The sequence below is a fragment of the Dendrobates tinctorius genome, unplaced genomic scaffold (genome assembly GCF_039654945.1).
Source record: "Dendrobates tinctorius isolate UK_male_01 unplaced genomic scaffold, ASM3965494v1 ptg000347l, whole genome shotgun sequence".
Taxonomy (NCBI): Eukaryota; Metazoa; Chordata; class Amphibia; order Anura; family Dendrobatidae; genus Dendrobates; species Dendrobates tinctorius.
The window spans coordinates 596606-609049 of record NW_027362013.1 but is presented as its reverse complement, the minus strand read 5'-3'; the positions used below and the strand labels follow the sequence as shown (position 1 = coordinate 609049).

At 46.9% G+C, this 12444-nt stretch overlaps 1 pseudogene; it reads left to right on the top strand.

Moving 5' to 3' along the window:
- LOC141074996 (cytosol aminopeptidase-like) overlaps window positions 1-3485 on the top strand; it is a 49324-nt pseudogene extending 45839 nt beyond the window's left edge.
- Window positions 3486-12444: the final 8959 nt, after the last annotated feature.

Here is a 12444-nt window from a genome sequence, read left to right as displayed (position 1 = left end):
GGATTGTTCTCTAATGCCACCAGTTTTGTGACTATTATAGATAAAGTGCGAGTCCTATAATTCAATAGAATACAGATATCTAACCGCAAGATGAAGGGTTCTCCTCTAATAAGTATTGATCCCTTGCCCTGTACTGATCAGATCTGAACAGCAATTTAGTTTGTTTTATTTTATAGATGGCAAAGTAGTAAATCCATGACTGCTGCTGTTTCCTCACAGGTAGATAACACTGACGCGGAGGGACGGCTGCTGTTGGCGGACGCTCTGTGTTACGCACACAACTTTAATGCAAGAGCGATCGTAAATGCAGCGACATTAACAGGTATGGGAGCTGCGTACACATGATGGAAGGGGCTGGAAGAATGTACACATGGGCTCCGATTCATTAAGTGTGGGGTCTCAACGTGAGAGGCGCGCGCCACTTAGGATGCCCCAAACTCGTTATCACTGCTGTGCGGATCCATGCACCTCGCAAGAAACAGGACTGGAGTAACACTTGTAGAGTAAGAATCACCCCCCACTTTTGATGAATTTAATGGGCGGGTGTAGCCAGGCCCCATCCCCCTTCACCAGCTCAGAATAGATGATCCGTTACTGATCGGTGAGGGTCTGACCAGGGAATAACTGTCCCTGATTGAGCTTTTTTTTTTTTAATTCAAGTTACAAAATTGAGTGGCAGATTGGATACTTGATTACTGCTCCATACCTCCTCTTACAGGGCTGCCAGAAAAAGCCGAGTGCAGCACTGGGCAGCCCCCCATAGGATGAGCAGAGCAGCGGTCAGGTATCTGCATTGCCGCTCTATTTAACCAGAGATAAAAGTTCCAATTTTGCCGATCAATACGGTTACCGATCAGTAAGATTTCACCAGTAGACTTGGGCGACTTTGCAGAGGGAACCCGGGTTCCTGGATCACGCCTGCCCATCAGCTGATCGCCGCCGCAGCTGCATATGTCACATGCTGTGACTGACACAGGCGCGACACATGCAGCTGCAGAGCCGTTCAGCCGGTGTGATCCAGGAAGCCGGGTTCCCTCTGCAGCTTATTTGGTAAGCGCTTATAGCTTGCCGAATAAGAGGGAACCCGAACAAATTTGCTCAACTCTAATCACCAGTCCTATGGATGGGTAATAACTGGAGAACCCTTTTAATTTGGATTTCAAAAAAATATAATGTATGTCGTAGAGAAATAATGTTTGTTTTTTCTTTAGCTGTATATTTTATTAGTTTTGCATTGTCTGTCTGGTGGTCTGTGCTTTATGGCGGCTGCAATTGGGTGGAATGTGAATGGTGGAAGAAGTGTCAGTAGACACAACCAGCTACCAGGATGTGATTGGTGCAGATGGAGCCCGGCTTTATCCGTTTCACTTTGTGGGATTGTACTGCAGCTGTATGCAGTTATTGTATGTAGATGTCTGCCTGTGTCTTCTCACGAGGAGCGCGGCTCACCGGGAATTGTTGTGTAGGTGCAATGGACGTAGCCCTGGGATCTGCAGCCACTGGAGTCTTCACCAATTCTTCTTGGCTTTGGAATCACCTTCAAGAGGTCGGAAACATTTTACTTTCTATCTTCTTGTCATAACATGCTCTTCTGTCTGAATCATTGTTCATTTCACTTTATTCCCCCCCTTTCCTTATTCCAGTAGCTCTTTATTTGTCCACTAACATAACTGTACGAGAGATTTTTTTTTTTTTTTTTGGGTTGGGAGGAGGGTGTGTTCTAGTTTTGAAAGACACCATTCACTTTTTGTACTATATTTGTCTTTTTTTTTTTAATTTTTTTTTTTTATAGCGCTCATTGTGCAGTAAATGACCTGGAACACAATTATTCAGGTCAGTGCATTTACAACAGTGCCAAAGCTGCATAGGTTTGGGCTCCCCCCTTTGTTTGGTCTTAAAGAAAACATTTGGAACTTTTGTAATAAATAAAAAGAATAAAAAAATTTCTTCCATTCATATAGCTGTGCAAGAGCTTGTTTTTCACATGGCGAGATTTTTTTTTCTCTTTCTTTTCCTTGACCCAATTATGGGGTCCATGCAACGTTTTGATTTTTCACTGCATTTTTTGGAGGTTATGTTGACCAAAAAAATGTTCAGTTTGACTTTATTTTTTGACTTTTCCAGTATTGTAATTCTTAACATTTTTCATTGTTTTTCCTTCATTTTGCAGCAATGCCAAATAGATTCAGATCAGGAAAAGGAATTCAATTCATACTGTCAGGGTGTGTTTTTCTTTACTTGAACTTGTTCTGTATACTGCAGCAATATATAGTAAAAATTACCAGTCGCCTATTAAGATAGGGCAAGGCTGCGTAGGAGCACAAAGATGGAGGCAATGAGGGCCTTCAGAAGGTGTCTGGCTGCCAACGAAACCATCAGCACCTTCCCATTCAGCACTATTTCAGCTGTCATACAGCGATCTGAGCTAGCTCCAGTTGTTGCTACTAGAGGCAGTTGCCAGCTGTGTAACACTGCCAGCATCTGTTCTGTATGGGGGCGGCTCAGCTCCTGAGAGAACTCCGTACACCTGCACCTTTTGTGGGAAGGCACCAAGTATGTATTCTAGACCTGTGGGATGTCCTCCACATTGCTGAATTTACTGCTGATGTTTCATGTTCCTTCCAGGCCAGCGTCGTGACTGGGGATCGTGTATGGAGAATGCCTCTCTTTGATCATTACACTAAACAAGTGACTGAGTCGGCCCTCGCAGACCTTAATAATGTCGGGAAGTACAGCAGGTAATGGATGTAAATATGGTGGTTGTAGTAGGTTTCTAAAGTATCTCATAGAGCGACCCCCGCCTCTGAGACCTCCATCCATCACCAAAACGGAGATCCAGATTTGCTCATCTGTTGGAATTCCTATAGAAATGATTGGTGAGATCCTAACCACATGGGTGCACCCCTACAGGATATGTCATCAATTTCTATCATGGGAATATTATTATTATTATTGGGTTTTTTTTTTTCCTTTTTATGTGGATTTTATTAAAAAATAAACCTACAATTTCCACATCAGTAGTATACATGAGGTAATGTATCTTGCTCCACAGAAACTAATGAAAGGTTTTCTTCTCGCAGATCTGGGGGTGCGTGTACGGCCGCGGCTTTCTTGAAGGAGTTTGTCACGTCCCCGCACTGGGCTCACCTGGATATAGCCGGAGTCATGTCCAACAAGGATGAGGTCCCTTATCTGCGCAAGGGCATGTCCGGCCGCCCCACAAGGACTCTGGTAGAATTCGCCGATCGGCTGAGTAAGGACAAGAAGCCCAAATAATCCGGACATCAGTTACCGGATCTGCTTCGTCCTATGTGGACGTAATGAACTAAAGCGCAATGACCTTGCTATGCACTTATTTTTTTTACTAACACGACCAAAGCAAATCTAGAATCTGCGCCTCCATCTTCAGATGATTCTGCAATTTTAATACATCTACGTGCTGAGTGGAGAAATGTCTGAAAATAAAGAAAAAATCAAAAATTTTATCTGCCAGTCATATCTCACACATTTGTTTTATAGGTGTTGAACGCTTTAGGCACGATTCATCATTGCATTTTGGACGTGACAAATTAATCAAACTATTTGTACTTTTTTTTTTTCCTCCAAGCGGTTTCTGATTTTTATGTCAGTGTGACTTTCCAGATGAATTAAACAGATTCATTAAATGCGACTATTTAAAAAAAAAAAAGTTGCAAAATTTGGCACAATTCTACTCTTCTAGTCCTCCCTGGAGTGAATATATCAGTTATTTGGCTGCAACTTTTCCCATTTAAGCACTCGCAGAACCAGTTAGGAAAAAGACAGCTTGAGGTTATGCTCAAAACTCGAGTCTCATGTGCCATTTTGATGAATCTAGTGCAACAAAGTCAGCAAAAACCACAAGTTGAAAGACTTAAAGGGTTCAATTTATCATGAGCTGGGTATATTTTACTATCTGCCGTACATGTACTGTGCAAGTCATATGTGTATGGAGCTGGGCCGCAAAGTGTAAATGATTAAGTCACGGGTTTCCCTGAATCTTCTATATATCAATCTGCTCAGCTCCTGGTCACGCTACAAAGCAGTTGAGGAGTTTCTCACTCAGGATGCTGTTTTCTCTGTAGATGTAGATTTACTGAATATATTAGTGGAAGGGATCTTCCTGGCATTTGTTCTCAGTAGATTCCTTTTGTATAGTTAATGGGGACCTGTCTCCTTGGAAAACGCCACCTTCAAGTCCACACTCACTGCAGCAAAACAAATCTGCTTCTCATATCTTATATCCTCCCTGTCTCGCAACCCTAATCAGCTATTCAGTAGTTTCAGTTGTCTCTTCCATCCCCCAGCACCCCCTCTCTCTCCTCTCATATCAGCTGCAGACTTTGCTTAATTCTTCAAGCAGAAAATTAACATCTGAGAAAGCTCAGGCCTACAGCCCTTCCTCATAACTCAGCCCTCCTCCTCCAAAACCAGTGTCTCTGCCATTATAGAAGACCAACTTTCCTCTCTACTCTCCAGATCACATCTCGCCACCTGTGCACTTGACTGATCCTGTCCCACCTCATACTAAACCTCACCAGTCTTCATCCCACCTCTTCAACCTCTCACTAACAACTGGGGTCTTCCCCCTTATGCTTTATATGTACCTTGATCACGCCCACCCTTGACCCATCCTCTGTATCTAGCTATCGACTCGTATCACTTCTCCCCTATGCCTCAAAACTACTGGAACAACACGTCCATCTTGAACTGTCCTCCCACCTCTCTTCCTGCTCCCTCTTTGACCACTTATAATCTGGCTTCCAGCTGCATCACTCCACTGAAACTGCCCTGACTAAGGTCACCAATGACCTACTAACTGCCTAAGCCAAGGGACACGACTGTCCTCCTCCTAGACCTGTCCTCTGCCTTCGACACAGTGGACCACTCCCCCTTACTACAGATTCGCTCATCTCTTGGCATCACAGACTTGGCCCTATCTTGGATCTTGTCATACCTAACAGACCGGACATTGTCTCCCTTTTGCACACCACCTCATCACCCCCTATCTATAGATGTCCCCAAAGGTTCAGTTCTAGGACCCCTGCTCTTCTCAATCTACACCTTTGGTTTTCAGTATCACCTCTATGCTGATGACACACAGATCTACCTCTTTGGACCTGATGTCACCTTCTTGCTTACCAGAATCCCAACATCTGTCTATTTCATCTTTCTTCTTAGCTAAATTTCTAAAACTTAACATGAACAAAATAGAATTTGTCACCTTTCCCCCATCTCTCTCAACCCGCCTCCCAACCGACCTGGCCATCAAAGTCAACGCCTGTTCACTCTCCCTAATCTCACTTGCTCGCTGCCTTGGGGTTATCCTTGACTCTCATCTCTCTTTCAAACAACATATCCAAGCCCTTTCCACTTCTTGCCAATTCCAACTCAAAAATATTTCCTGGATTCATGCATTCTTGGTTCAGGAATCTGCAAAAACAATAGTGCATGCCCCCATCATCTCCCATCTCAAAGACTACAATCTCCTGCTCTGTGACCTCCCTTCTAACACACTTGCATCCCTCAATACTATCCTAAACTCTGCTGCCCGACTAATACACCTATTCCCCCACCTCTTCTCCCTGTCAATCCCTTCACTGGCTCCTCATTGATTGACCAGAGACTCCAGTTCAAAACCACAATCATGGCATACAAAGCCATCCACAACCTGTCTCCTCCATACAGCTGTGAGTTAGTCTCCCAACATCTATTCTCACCCACCATGGGAACCTTCATAAGAAACCTAAAGACTCACCTCTTCAGACAACCTGCAGTAACCCTTGTTCCATCATACTGCTGCACAAACAGCTCTACCCTCCCTATTGTAGCCTCACACATCCCTTGTAAACAGTGATCCCTCACGGGCAGGGTCCTATCTCTCCTCCTGTACCAGTCGATGACTTGTATTCATGATTATTGTACTTTTTTTTTTTTTACACTCTTTTAACATGTAAGGTGTCATGGACGTAATGGTGCTAGAAGAATAATCTGCCCTTTAATAGCAATATAATGTTCCCTGTCCGCCTTATTGAACATTCAGATATAGGGAGAAAATTAATCTCCTGAGAGCTGCTGGATCATTTACCCCTTCATGACCTTTGACGTACATTTACGTCAAAGTTTGTGCCTGTCTTTGATGCGGGCTTGCACACCGACCCACAACTTTTCCCCGCACATGATGGCAGATTTAATCAGTCACCATGTGCCTTTAACAGCCTTGAGTGTAGTGGTGCTCTGCCCGTGGCTGTTATCCGGTTACATCTCGCTGTCCATTACTAACGGTGGGATTTAACACGTGCCGGCCAGAAGTGCGTCATGCATCTTGACCATCAATGCACCCGACACGTGATCGTGGGGCGCAATTGGATTGTCGTGACAGCCGGGGGTCGGCAGAAGACCTCTGCACCTGCCATTACGATCCTACTGTGAGCACCGGCTTATGGCTGGCTTTCATAGAAGACTGTGATCTCTGCTACACACAGCAATGCTGATGCACAGGGGTGGATTAAGGGTAGCCAGGGCCCCGGGCTGTTCAGACTCCATAGGCCCTCCGGTCATGTGACGGGGTCGGGAAGTCACTAGTTTTCATGACGCATACGTGGCGGGAAGGGGTTAAATACTGAGGTAAAAAAACTCTGCAAATACGCAACGTGTGCACGAGGCCTCACAAATACTGAGGTAAAAAACCCCAAATGCTCAGTGTGTCCATGAGGCCTTACAAATACTGAGTGAAAAACTCACCAAATACTCAGCGTGTGCACGAGGTCTTACAAATAGTGGAAGGCTTCCACCCAACATCTAGTCCTGACTCACCTGTACCTAACATCGAAACCAGCTAATAGCCTGCAATCACCTGCTGACCTGGACCCATGACCTGTCAGACAAGTTACTTCACATGAGTCACACAGAGGCTTCTGCTTCATGAACTTCCCCAGATAGAAGAAGCAGCCTCCGATGTGCAGCCTGTGGCCGGATACACAGGAAGAGACGCTCCTCGTCACAGGCTGTGTCCAGCATGGCAGCAGAGGGGTTAACGCCACAGACAAGTCGCCGTCTCCTCACACACTGAACACGACGCTGCATCTGGCGACGAACAAGCGCACATTGCGCAATGTTAGTCATGTCCCAGATGTTCAGCATGTGGAGGACCAAGGGGGACCAAAAAAGACCCCAGGATTGGAACAGGAGCATGGGAAAGTGGACGGCGGTTGGAGGGGCAGGGTTTATATAGGGGTCGGAGTAAGTATATATATATACACACAGACACATATTACTACATGCGGGCAGTGCACACATGCACAATCCTCAGGTTGTACAACTTCCAACTGGTCAAAACATTTCAGTATGCCAAGAAATATAGCAGGAATAAAATACATCTCATAGTAACTTGTGTGAGGCACAGGTGACAAGAACCCGCCATCTCGTGCCCACCTTACTAGAGGTGCCCACATATAACAAAGTTGATGGAAACAGATGCCTTCCACTATGATGATTGGCTACCGGCCGCCCGACCACACCCATTTCACAACTAGTCACACCCATGTCCATGCCCCAACCACACCCATTTAGCACTGCTGATCACACTGACTGGTACTGAGGGCACAGTGGCTGGTACTGTGGGCACATTGACTGGTACTGAGGAAAAGAGAGAAAGAAAGAACAGAGAAACAAAAAAAGAACAGAGAAAGGAAAAAAGAACAGAGAAAGAAAGAGGGGATAGAAAAAAAGAACAGAGAGAAAAAAAGAAAGAGAAAGAAAGAGGGGAAAGAAAGAACAGCGAGGGAGAGAGAAAGAAAGGGGAAAGAAGGAACAAAGAGAAAGAAAGAGAAAGGTGAAAGAAAGAATAACGAGAGAAAAAAAGAAAGAAAGGGGAAAGAAAGAACAGAGAGGGAGAAAGAGAGGGGAAAGAAAGAACAGAAAGTGAAAGAAAGAAAGAAAGAACAGAGAAAGAAAGAAAAAGACAAGGAAAGAGGGGAAAGAAAGATTCTATAAAGATACTATACCAGCTCACATTGTAGTGCCCACCTGAGCCTCCTGGTGCAGGACATATCATGATCCACTCACATGGCCGACATCCCCGAGTCCAAGGCGATCCCGCTGTCCGCGCTCTCAAAGGAGGACATGGTGATGATCTGAAGCATTCCCTGAAGAGCCTCCATGGTTCCGTCACAATCTCCTCTGGTCATTTACATCTCATAGTAACTTGTGTGAGGCACAGGTGACAAGAACCCGCCATCTTGTGCCCACCTTACTAGAGGTGCCCACTGCCCACATATAACAAAGTTGATGGAAACAGATGCCTTCCACTATGATGATTGGCTACCGGCCGCCCGACCACACCCATTTCACAACTAGTCACACCCATGTCCATGCCCCAACCACACCCATTTAGCACTGCTGATCACACTGACTGGTACTGAGGGCACAGTGGCTGGTACTGTGGGCACATTGACTGGTACTGAGGAAAAGAGAAAGAAAGAACAGAGAGAAACAAAAAAAGAACAGAGAGAAAGGAAAAAAGAACAGAGAAAGAAAGGGGATAGAAAAAAAGAACAGAGAGAAAAAAAGAAAGAGAAAGAAAGAGGGGAAAGAAAGAACAGCGAGGGAGAGAGAAAGAAAGAGGGGAAAGAAGGAACAAAGAGAGAAAGAAAGAAAGAGAAAGGTGAAAGAAAGAATAACGAGAGAAAAAAAGAAAGAAAGAACAGAGAGGGAGAAAGAGAGGGGAAAGAAAGAACAGAAAGTGAAAGAAAGAACAGAGAAAGAAAGAAAAAGACAAGGAAAGAGGGGAAAGAAAGATTCTATAAAGATACTATACCAGCTCACATTGTAGTGCCCACCTGAGCCTCCTGGTGCAGGACATATCAAGATCCACTCACATGGCCGACATCCCCGAGTCCAAGGCGATCCCGCTGTCCGCGCTCTCAAAGGAGGACATGGTGATGATCTGAAGCATTCCCTGAAGAGCCTCCATGGTTCCGTCACAATCTCCTCTGGTCATTTTCCATCACGTCACTTCCGATAGAATGTCATGTGCGAGTTTTCAAGTGCTCCTTGGGGCTCCGCCATATACTCCTGTGTCCACGGGAAAAGTAAGCTCCAGGTCGGGGCAGTGGGGCAGACTCTCAAAATCTGGTACGGTTGGGAGGTATGAATGCTCCCCATCATACAACTTGTACACACATGGCTCCGCACACCTCATTCACACACTGTTCCGCTTTGTATGCCTCGTACACAAGGCTTCGCTCCGTACACCTCGCACACACAGCTCCATTCAGTACACACATCGTAAACCTCGTGCACATGCGGCTCTGCTCCGTACACCTTATACACACACGGCCACACTCTGTACACCTTGTACACACATGGCTCTGCTCTGTAAACCTTGTACACATGCGGCTTTGCTCCATACACCTCATACACACATGGCTCCGCTCCGTAAACACATGGCTCAGGTCTGTACACTTTGTACACACAGGGATCCGTTCCGTACACCTCGTACACACGCGGCTCCTCTCCGTACACCTGGTACACATGCGGCTTCGCTCCGTACACCTCGTACACACACACGGCTCCGCTCCGTACACGCGTGGCTCCGCTCCGTACACCTCGCACACGTGCAGCCCCGCTCCGTACACCTCGCACACGTGCAGCTCAGCTCTGTACACACAGGGCTCCGTTCCGTACACCTCGTACACACATGCGGCTCCGCTCCGTACACCTCGTACACACACGCGGCTCCGCTCCGTACACCTTGCACACGTGCAGCTCAGCTCTGTAAACACAGGGCTCAGCTCTGTACGCCTCGTACACGCGCGGCTCCCCTCCGTACACCTCTCGCGTGCGCAGCTCTGCTCCATACATCGCGCGCGGCTCCGCTCCGCACACCTCGTACACACACGGCTCCGCTCCGTACACTTCGTACACACACGGCTCCGCTCCGTACACTTCGTACACACACGGCTCCGCTCCGTACACTTCGTACACACACGGCTCCGCTCCGTACACTTCGTACACACACGGCTCCGCTCCGTACACTTCGAACACACACGGCTCCGCTCCGTACACCTCGCACACACACGGCTCCGCTCCGTACACCTCGCACACACACGGCTCCGCTCCGTACACCTCGCACACACACGGCTCCGCTCCGTACACTTCGTACACACACGGCTCCGCTCCGTACACTTCGTACACACACGGCTCCGCTCCGTACACCTCGCACACACACGGCTCCGCTCCGTACACCTCGTACACACACGGCTCCGCTCCGTACACCTCGTACACACACGTGTCCGCTCCGTACACTTCGTACACACACGGCTCCGCTCCGTACACTTCGTACACACACGGCTCCGCTCCGTACACTTCGTACACACACGGCTCCGCTCCGTACACTTCGTACACACACGGCTCCACTCCGTACACCTCGTACACACACGGCTCCGCTCCGTACACTTCGTACACACACGGCTCCGCTCCGTACACTTCGTACACACACGGCTCCGCTCCGTACACCTCGTACACACACGGCTCCGCTCCGTACACCTCGTACACACACGGCTCCGCTCCGTACACTTCGTACACACACGGCTCCGCTCCGTACACCTCGTACACACACGGCTCCGCTCCGTACACTTCGTACACACACGTCTCCGCTCCGTACACTTCGTACACACACGGCTCCGCTCCGTACACCTCGTACACACACGGCTCCGCTCCGTACACCTCGCACATTCGCGGGTCTGCTCCGTACACCTCGCACACACACGCAGCTACATCCATCCTGTAAACCCCTCCTGACCCCACACATACTTTCCTCATCCAGCACCATGACAACCAGCACAGCAGAGTCCCGCATACAATACAATGATGGCTGTGTGCACAGGACCTGTGATGAAGTCACAGGAGGGGAGGAGTCAGGGGTCACATGATCAGGGGCCTCTACTGAAACCCCTGACTCCTCCCCTCCTGTGACCTCATCACAGGTCGTGTGCGCACAGAGCAGGGATTTATCAGTGAGGGGCTGGCGTTGCGGTGGCCGGTGGGTCTGGGAGGGGGAGGAAAGGGTTGATACATGGGGGCGTGGCGCTATGGTGGCAGATTATAATGGGGCAATTTTCCCTGGGCTGGTGGGCCCCCCCACACCACTGGTCACAGACCGCTCCCGGCACTTTATCCCCCGGAATACTGTGATCGAATGCGATCACAGCATCCTGGGAGCAAGCAGAGGGCTGACAGCCCCTCTGCCTTTGGATCGGAGACCCCCGCGGCGTGACGATCGCTGCTATGGCAATCCGACAACACCCGGGTACCAGAGCTGAGAAACTTCCTGTCATGCGCAGTGCATGATCAGGAAGTCTCTCAGGTCAGTGTGCAGAAAGTGCAGCGCTGACAGCTTCTATAGCATGCAGATCTTCATCTGCATGCTATAGTCTAAGCGATCAGCCTGCAAAAAATGATTGTCCCATGGTGGGACAACATGTAAGAGATAGAATGAAGTAAAAAAAAAGTTTAAATAACTGTAAAAATATTTTTAAAAAATCTATATTCTATAATTGTAAAAATATTTAAAAAATAAAAAAAAATCAATATTCTATCACTAAATAAATATTTGAATTAAAAAAATCTAAACAATAAAAGTACACATATTTGGTATCGCTGTGTCTGTAATGACCTCTCCTATAAAACTGTCTCACTAGTTAACCCCTTTAGTGAACCCAGTAAAAAAATAAGCAAAAAACAATGCTTTATCATCATACTGCCAAACAAAGTGTAATAACACGCGATCAAAAAGACGGATATAAATAAACATGGTACCGCTGAAAACGTCATCTTGTCCCACAAAAAAAAATAAGCCGCCATATAGCTCCATCACCTGAAAAATAAAAGTGATAGCTCTCAGAATAAAGCAATGCAAAAATAATAATTTTTTATATAAAAGTTTTTATTGTATAAAAGCAGCAAAACACAAAAAATGATATAAATGAGGTATTGCTGTAATCGCACTGACCCAAAGAATAAAACTGCTTTATCAATTTTACCACACGTGGAACGGTGTAAACGCCCCCCCCCCCCAAAAAAAAAAAAGAAATTCACGAATTGCTGGCTTTTGCTCATTCTGTCTCTCAAAAAACGTCATGTGCCAAAAAATGGTCCCGCAAAAAACAAGACCCCACATGACTCTGTGGGCCAAAACATGGAACAATCATAGCTCTCGAAATGTGGTGATGCAAAAATTATTTTTTTGCAATAAAAAGCGTCTTTTAGTGTGTGACAGCTGCCAAACATAAAAACCCGCTATAACGCCTCTTTCACACTTCCTGATATTTCCGGTACCGGAGATGTCAGTGTCCATGTGTGTAATACTTATGGCACACGTGTGGCATGCGTGTGCAGCATCAGTACCACATGGACTGGCACCAG